The sequence below is a fragment of the Sciurus carolinensis genome, unplaced genomic scaffold (assembly GCF_902686445.1).
Source record: "Sciurus carolinensis unplaced genomic scaffold, mSciCar1.2, whole genome shotgun sequence".
Lineage (NCBI taxonomy): Eukaryota > Metazoa > Chordata > Mammalia > Rodentia > Sciuridae > Sciurus > Sciurus carolinensis.
The window spans coordinates 374,529-382,226 of NW_025920124.1; the positions used below are offsets into that span (position 1 = coordinate 374,529).

Consider the following 7,698-nt stretch of genomic DNA (forward strand, 5'->3'; position numbering starts at 1 on the left):
TCAAGGCTAGCAAGACTCCCTGCATCCAGGTGCACCCAACAATAAAGCATCCCTTTTTCTTGCAGCAGCCCCCAGTGTCCAGGCCTGTAGCTTCTCCTACCATGCCCCTAAGGCTACCCACTCTCTGGAGGACCATGCGGTGATCTCTGGCCTGCCTGGGAGGAGCGCATGGACTGGCAGGAGGAGGCCAGCAGGCAGTGAGAGCCTTTACAATGGTCCTGACCCTGTTTGAAACAGATGAACATAGACCTCCTATTTGGAAATCTTACCTAATCAGCTGGAACAGGAAGCTCCTCATCCGTGAAGGATTGATTACCTGTACTTGTGAGGTAGAAAGCAGACCAAAGTATTATGGAAGAGAATTTCATGGCATGCTCTCCAAAGAGGTAGCTTGGCCTGCTCTTCAGTGTAGTTGAAGGGAGCTACCTCATTCTGGAGAGTCAGCCACAACCAGGAACCTACACTCTGGCTTTAAGATTTGGAAGTCAAACCAAAAACTTAAGATTCTACTACAATGGAAAACACTTTGTTGGGGAGAAATGCATTGAGTTCATCCATGATCCAGTGACTGATGGCTTGATTACTTTCTATATTAAAACCAAGGCAGCAGAATACATTACCTAGATGATGATAAATCCAATTTATGAGCACATATGATACACAACCTTAAACAGAGTGTCAGTGTCAAAAAACACATGGCAGTCCTGAAAGAGACAAATGATGAGAGAGAGATGCTGCAGACCAGGATGGGGTATCAGAGAAAAGTTTGACATCACTTGTTAGAACAGCAACTCTGAAAGAAAATGAGCAAATTCCAAACTATGAAAAGGGTCACAATTTTAAGGTCCATACATCCTGAGGATCACACTGGTGTGAATACTGTGCCAACTTCATGTAGGTCCTCATTGCTCAGGGAGTGAAATGTGCAGATTGTGGTTTGAATGTTCATAAGCAGGGTTCCAAGATGGTCACAAATGACTGTAAGCAAGACTTGAAGCATTCGAAGAAGGTGTACAACTGTGATCTTAGGACACTGCTGGAAGCCCACTTCATTAAGTGATCAATGGTGGTGGACAAGTGCATCAGAAGATGGAGTCTAGAGTTCTTAATTCTGAATAACTATATGGAGTATCAGGATTTAGTGACCTATTGAAGATGTCCAATGATATTTGAAAGAGATGGTGAGAAAGCAGATATTTCTGTGAATGCATTTGAAGATTGCAGCATTATCACTAGTGCACTTAAACTGTACTTTAAGGATTTGCCAATTCCACTCATCACAAATGATGCCTACCCTAAGTTCATAGAGTCTGCCAAAATTATGGATCCTGATGAGAAATTGGAAACCCTTCTTGAAGTACTGAAACTCCTATCACCTGCTCACTTGGAAACTCTCTGATACCTCACAGTGCATCTAAAGAGGGTGACCCTTCATGAAAAGAAGAATCTTATGAGTGCAGAAACCCTTGGAATTGGTTTTGGTCTAAACCTTATGAAATTCCCAGAAATAGCAGCATTAAACAATATTCAATATTTGATACCAGAGACTGGTGGTGGAGATGCTTATCAAAAATGAAGACATTTCATTTAAAATTTTTAATTTTAGGAAGAAAGAAATGTTTTATAGATGAAGGAATGTTTTATAGTAATTTAATAAGCTCCATTAACTGAATTATTTCTTGGTTAGAGGTTTGGGTGAATAACCAGATTAAAATAAAGGAACTTTCTCTTGTTTTTGTAGTGCTGCTCAGCTGTCCTTGTAAAACAGTGAACACATGCTTTCTGGTTCTAGTAAACCTGGGTGTTTATCTTAAGAGAAACTCAAACTTTTGTATGATTACCCGCTACTTGTTAAGGAAACCCCATACCAAAACACACAGACCCAAATCGCCTCCCCATCCTGCTAGTCTGTGATTGCGATCCAGCATGTTTCACAGGGTAAACCTGTCATACTTTGCTTTTGGGCCCATGCCTTTGTTTTCTGATGCTTGTACAAACATGCACACATAAGTGGATAAACAGCACCCCTGTCTCTCACATTACCATGGACTGTATCATATACTGAATTTCCACAGGTGGTTTATTTCCAATTTTTCTTAGCTCTTTTTTAACATAGTGCTTCCTTTCCAACAAAAGCAAAATGTGTTTTCATATTTGTTACTTTAATAAGTTGTCCTACCAATAAAAATGTACAACACAGACCATCTTCTGTTAAATGATCTTTGGTTTTCAGTTGTAATTTTGTATTTCTATTAGGTGTGCATTTATTAGTTTATTAAAATTGGCTTTAAACATTTTTCTCATTAGCATTTTGAAGTTGTTTTCTACATAATTTATATTTTTTTTTGTTAAATTTTTACTTTAAGAAACTACACATGGTGCTTTGTTTTCTTCTGTTATCTTAATATAAATATTAAACCTTTGAAATTTCCCCAGAATTCTTCTTTAAGTCTATCCTGTAGGTTGTGGTATGTAGTAGCTTAATTATTTTTATTTTAAAAATATTACTCAAATCTAAACCTAATGAGAGAGTTGCACAAGATTATTTTAACAGTTCCTTATGGCAGATTTTTTTCTTCTAGTTTTATTACCCATTTCTAAATAAATTACTTTGTGATCAGAGAAGTATATCTGTACTCATTCTAATTTTGAGAATTTTTTTGATGTTTTCTTTGTGATCTTGTATATGATGAACTTTTGTGATTTTTGCAAAGATACTTGACCAATTGTATTCTCTGCTTTCAATGTATAGAATTCAATATATATCAATTACATTTATTTTATTAGTTATATTATTTTGTGCCTATTTGCACTAAAACACACAATTGATAGGGAACCAAAGTCTTACATAAGAGACAAAGTTTTTTGCTTTTGTCTATTCAAAATTCGTCTTCTGATTTTTGACTTGACAGTAGTGTGAGTATAAAATTATTTGGTCATATACTGCAGACATTATTCAAATATGTTTTTTACCTACTAAGAGTATTGTTGGGGCAAAACCTAAGACCAGTCTGCTTTTTATCCCCAAGGTAATTTGATCTTGCTACCAGAGTCAAAAATATGTATGAATATTTTTAAAGTCCAATAACTTTTCTAGGATATGCCTTAATTTAAATCCTTCTGTGTTGATTTTTTTCTGCAACAGAGTAGTTCCTTTCAATCTCAGTAGTCCCATCTTTAACATATGGAAAGTTTTAAATTTTTTATTTGTTAAAGTAGTATTACATTGAGAGTTTCATTTTTTTTTTCAGGTATATTTTACCTACTCTTGAACTACTAATCTTTTATAATCCTTAGTTCATTTCCACTTAATTTCACTAATTTTCCTCAATCCCATCCTGTGGCTACTTGTCTTGATCTCAGCAGAACCTGTCTTCTTGTGCTGCTTCATTGTAATCTTTATTTCAAAGTTGCCATCTTTGCTAAGTTCTGCCAAGTTTTTGCCACGGCATATTCCTCCTATTGTCTTACTATAATTTCCTAAACTATTACATATGTGATTTTTGGTGATTGTTTTTGTTTGTTTTGAATTGAGCTCCTTTTCTAAGTGATCAATTTATTAAGTTGCTTTTCTCTCTTAAAATTCATGATGTGTCACAAATTTCATATTTTGTGGGAATATTTTTCTAGTGGAATTTTTCCAGCTCTACCTTGTTTCTTTTATCTTGTTTCATCAACCTTATTTCAAATACAGGTAGTGTGTTTGTTCCTTTTTGTACTCAACCACATGCTCCCTGCCATGATATGCTGTTTCACTGTGGGTCCATGGGGACCAATGGGTCATGGATTGAAATTTCCAAAAGGGTGTGCCAAAATAAAACTTTTGTCTTGTAAGTTAAATACTTTTCTTAGGGGAAAAAAATGTTAACTAGCACACATTTCTCTATTTGAGTCATAAAATCACTTAGTTTTCCAGAACTATGGTCACTCACTTTCCTTAAGAAGTGGTACTACATAATAAAAGATCTCATTCAATCTGCATGTGCCACCATCACCACCACTGCCATTGAATTCAGTAGCTTCAACTTACTCTTTTAATTCAGTAGGGCTTGGAAAATCAAAAAGTGTGAAGAAACTTCCAGAATGGGACAAATTCTATAAAGGGCAGGTTCTTAATGGTCATCAGCATACTTGAAGGTACACATCTTCTATTTGAGACAAGGAGTTCCTGTATTGTTCTTTTTTGGAAAAAAAATCATGTTTTGTAGCTTCCACTTATACACTTTTTATTGTTTATTTTTCTTAATTTTTAATTTTTACAGACTGCATTTTGATTCATTATACACAAATGGGGTACAACTTTCATTTCTATGGTTGTACACAATGTAGATTTACACCATACATGTAATCATACATATACATTGGTTAATACTCTCTGTTTCGGTCTACTGTCTTTCCTTCCCCCACCCCCTCCAGTCCCATTTTCTTCTACACCAGCCAAAGTTCCTCCATTCTTCTCTTGCCCCACAACTCCCACCCCCATTATGTATCATCATCCACTTATCAGAGAAAACATTCAGTCTTTTATCGCGTCCCCTGCCCGCAGAGAAACACGAAACCGGATCAGGGCAAGTTCTTTATTTTCCGCAGTCTGCTTCTTCTGGCTGGCCAGCAGCGGCAGGCCGCTCTTGCAAGCGCCTTACATTACATACAACAACCAATCAGCTTATAGATCACGAGGGGAAAGCATGGACAGTAATGGAGCACAATAGTGTGGATATAGCAATCATGCAGTGTCCACGAGGACCCATGGCCAATCACATTAACTTCCTCAAAATACGCCACTTGTTGGCAGAGAGTATTAGTCTGCTGGAGGTACCTGGTTTTGTTCTCAGCACTTCCTTGGCACCTTGCCAGGCGCCATCTTGGCCACGCCGAAGGGCTGGGGGCCTGCAGTACCCCGACAGCTCCCCCTTTTTTATTTATTAAAAGAATGCTGGCTTGGGATCGTGCCTGTCTTAGGCGGAGTGGTCAACCATCGTCCTTACCCGTCATCGGATAACTGTAGAGCATGCTACAGCTCCTGTCTTAGGTCGGTACGCGGTTACCTCCTTCCTTACCCGTCATTGACTACCGATCCAGCATGCTCAGCCAGACTTGAGGAGAGCTGCCAGCCTCTAAGGCCATCATGGCTTGATGGAAAATGATGCGATCTCTGGCATGAACTTGGTGTATACGCATGATAAAGCGTGTGAGGAAGATAATTGCAATAATCATTAGCACACACAATGCTCCCATTCCTGTCCATTGCTTTACAAAACTGAAGGAAGAAGATAACCAATTTTGCATTTCAGATATAGGGGCTACATTAACTCTAGTAGAATTAAGGCTAACAATTTGTGATCTAAGAATGGCAGTAAGATTATCAAATTTATAAGACCAATTGGCACGTAGCTGAGTAGATATGATTTTAGACAAATTTGCTGCATAACTAAGATTATGATAAGCTACAGGTGTAATGCACAGTCCTGGCAGATGATAAATACACCCCACACTTAACAGTTCTTGTAAAAAGTCCATATGTTCTTGAAGTAAGTCCACACGCTGGTTCACCAAAAGTAGTCCTGCTTTTAGGTGTTGATCCACTGTTTGTTGAGTAGACAGAGCAGTAGCTGTCTGCTGGACCACTTCATTAAGCTTAGTTGCTGACTGTACTGATGTCGTCAAGGCTACAGCTGCTGCGGCGACTGCTGCTGCTGATGCAACTATGGTGGTAATGACTGCTACGGTGATTCCAAAGTCCCTCTTATTTCTGGAAAGCAATACTGGCAATTCATCATCTGTAACAGAGACTGGGACTGGTAGGAAGGTAGGAACACACATTAAGTCTGCCAGCAGGAACCTAGAAGCATTTTAACATTGAGAGATAGCACAAATCTGAAGTACAATTGAGAGAAGCAGTTGTTTTGTTACATAGTTGAACTGTTCCTCCTAAGAGACTAAAAAGAGGTTGTAAGTTAGTTTATTCCGTGGAAACACACAAACTGAGCCGCAGCTCCAGTAAAGCACCGGGTTACCCTTATTACCCAGAGTTAAAAAAAAAAAAAAAAAAAAAAAAACCCAAACAAAGAGACAAAGAGAAAGTTTATCTTTAGGGACCTGAAGGTCTCCTCTATTCCCCCTTTTTGTTTATCATGGATAGAATCTTATATCCATTTGTCCATCCTGCCTTGGTTATCAGTTTGCTTAATCATTTGGTACTGTTGAGTAAGGACCATAGTTTGGATTGTTTAAAGGGAATAATACAGACTTCTCCCGGCAGGGAGAAAGCTGATATTTTAAAAGTCCCGAGAAGTGAGCGCACCCTACATCCCCTATAGGCAGGTAAATTTGGTAATCAATGGGCTCCGGAGATCCTTGACATTTGTAAAGGCAGATGGCTTCATGGCCTCATTTCCTCGAATTGACCCGATTCCCTATTTCTACACTAACTACCTGTCCTTAATTCTGGCTTCATTCTCCGCTTTAGCTATAGGAACTCCCAACTGCTTTAAGGAAAAGGGGGCGTCGGTCGTTCTGGCTGCTTCGAAGCTGAAAGGGGGCAGTGAGGGGCAAGCAGCTTGGAGTTCCTTTTTTTAAAAATCGGGTCAATCGAGGGGTCCGAGGTAGAAGTCTGGTTGGGGAGGAGCAGGTTATAAAGTCATCTGGGGGTGGGTGCTTCTATGATAGAAGAACAAAAAGACATGAGTACTGAAATGAAATTAGTACAAAGTAAATGTTGCAGCATCTGGAACATGCCACTGAGTATCATGAAAATGACAGAAGTCAATCTTTCACCAGGAGGTGGAAGAACTGAGAAATTGTTCCCATAACTAGACCTAGCAAAGGCTGGAAAGGACAAGGCCTTTATTTGGGAACTTTAACATAGTCCAGGTTATCAGGAATGTAAACACAACATTTAACTCTTAATGTAATAGATATCCCAAAAAATATAGTTAAGCTACTTAAGTCATCTGATTGTGTAAAATATCCCTTTATTGGTATAACCTGTGTTTAGTAGAGAGCTCTATATTTCTGTTACTTAGGGCTAGGTAATCATACGAGCAAACATAGATTAAGTCTACCTGTGTAGCTTAGGAAGATCTGCAGGCCTTAAACTGACTAAAAACTTCTGACTCTGGCAGTTTCTCTTGATTGTTATCAGGCACATTTGCTGAAGAATCTTTCTTTCATTTGTAGCTTCCAGTCTTTATTCTAGTGGACTAACATAAGTGTACATCTTAAGTTACATTTAATTATTATTTCTCTTAAATGCCCAAGAATGGCTATATTTTGGTTTTTACTGTTTTGCTGGGTGTCCAGGATCCTCTAGTCTCAACAATCTCCTTGATCAGGAGGTTGTGTGACCCAGAGTTGCAGCACTCCTTAGAGAAGTCCTCTTATTCCCTGGGTTCAGGCTGACTGAGGGCAAAAGATCCAAATACTGGCCTATCTTGTCTTCTGTATTTAATTCCAATCTCTAAGTTTGATCCTAATCATCCAGCAAGCCAGTTTTACCAGTCATAGAGTGAGAGTACTGGGCTTTAACTTTAATGTTCATAACTTTACAGTTATTTACCCTTTTATCTAACTGGAGTCTGTATTAGTTCTGGAAGTTACCTACTATCTGTTCTATAGGTGATGGCTTATTATCATAAGTTACCTAGGTTGCGTGTTTTTGAAGCAGCTACTTTTGTAAAACATTAACAGGTAACAGTT

General features: G+C 38.5%; 1 pseudogene; it reads left to right on the forward strand.

The window, feature by feature from the left end:
- Positions 1-212: 212 nt before the first annotated feature.
- LOC124973878 (N-chimaerin-like) lies at positions 213-1,583 on the forward strand (annotated as a pseudogene).
- Positions 1,584-7,698: the final 6,115 nt, after the last annotated feature.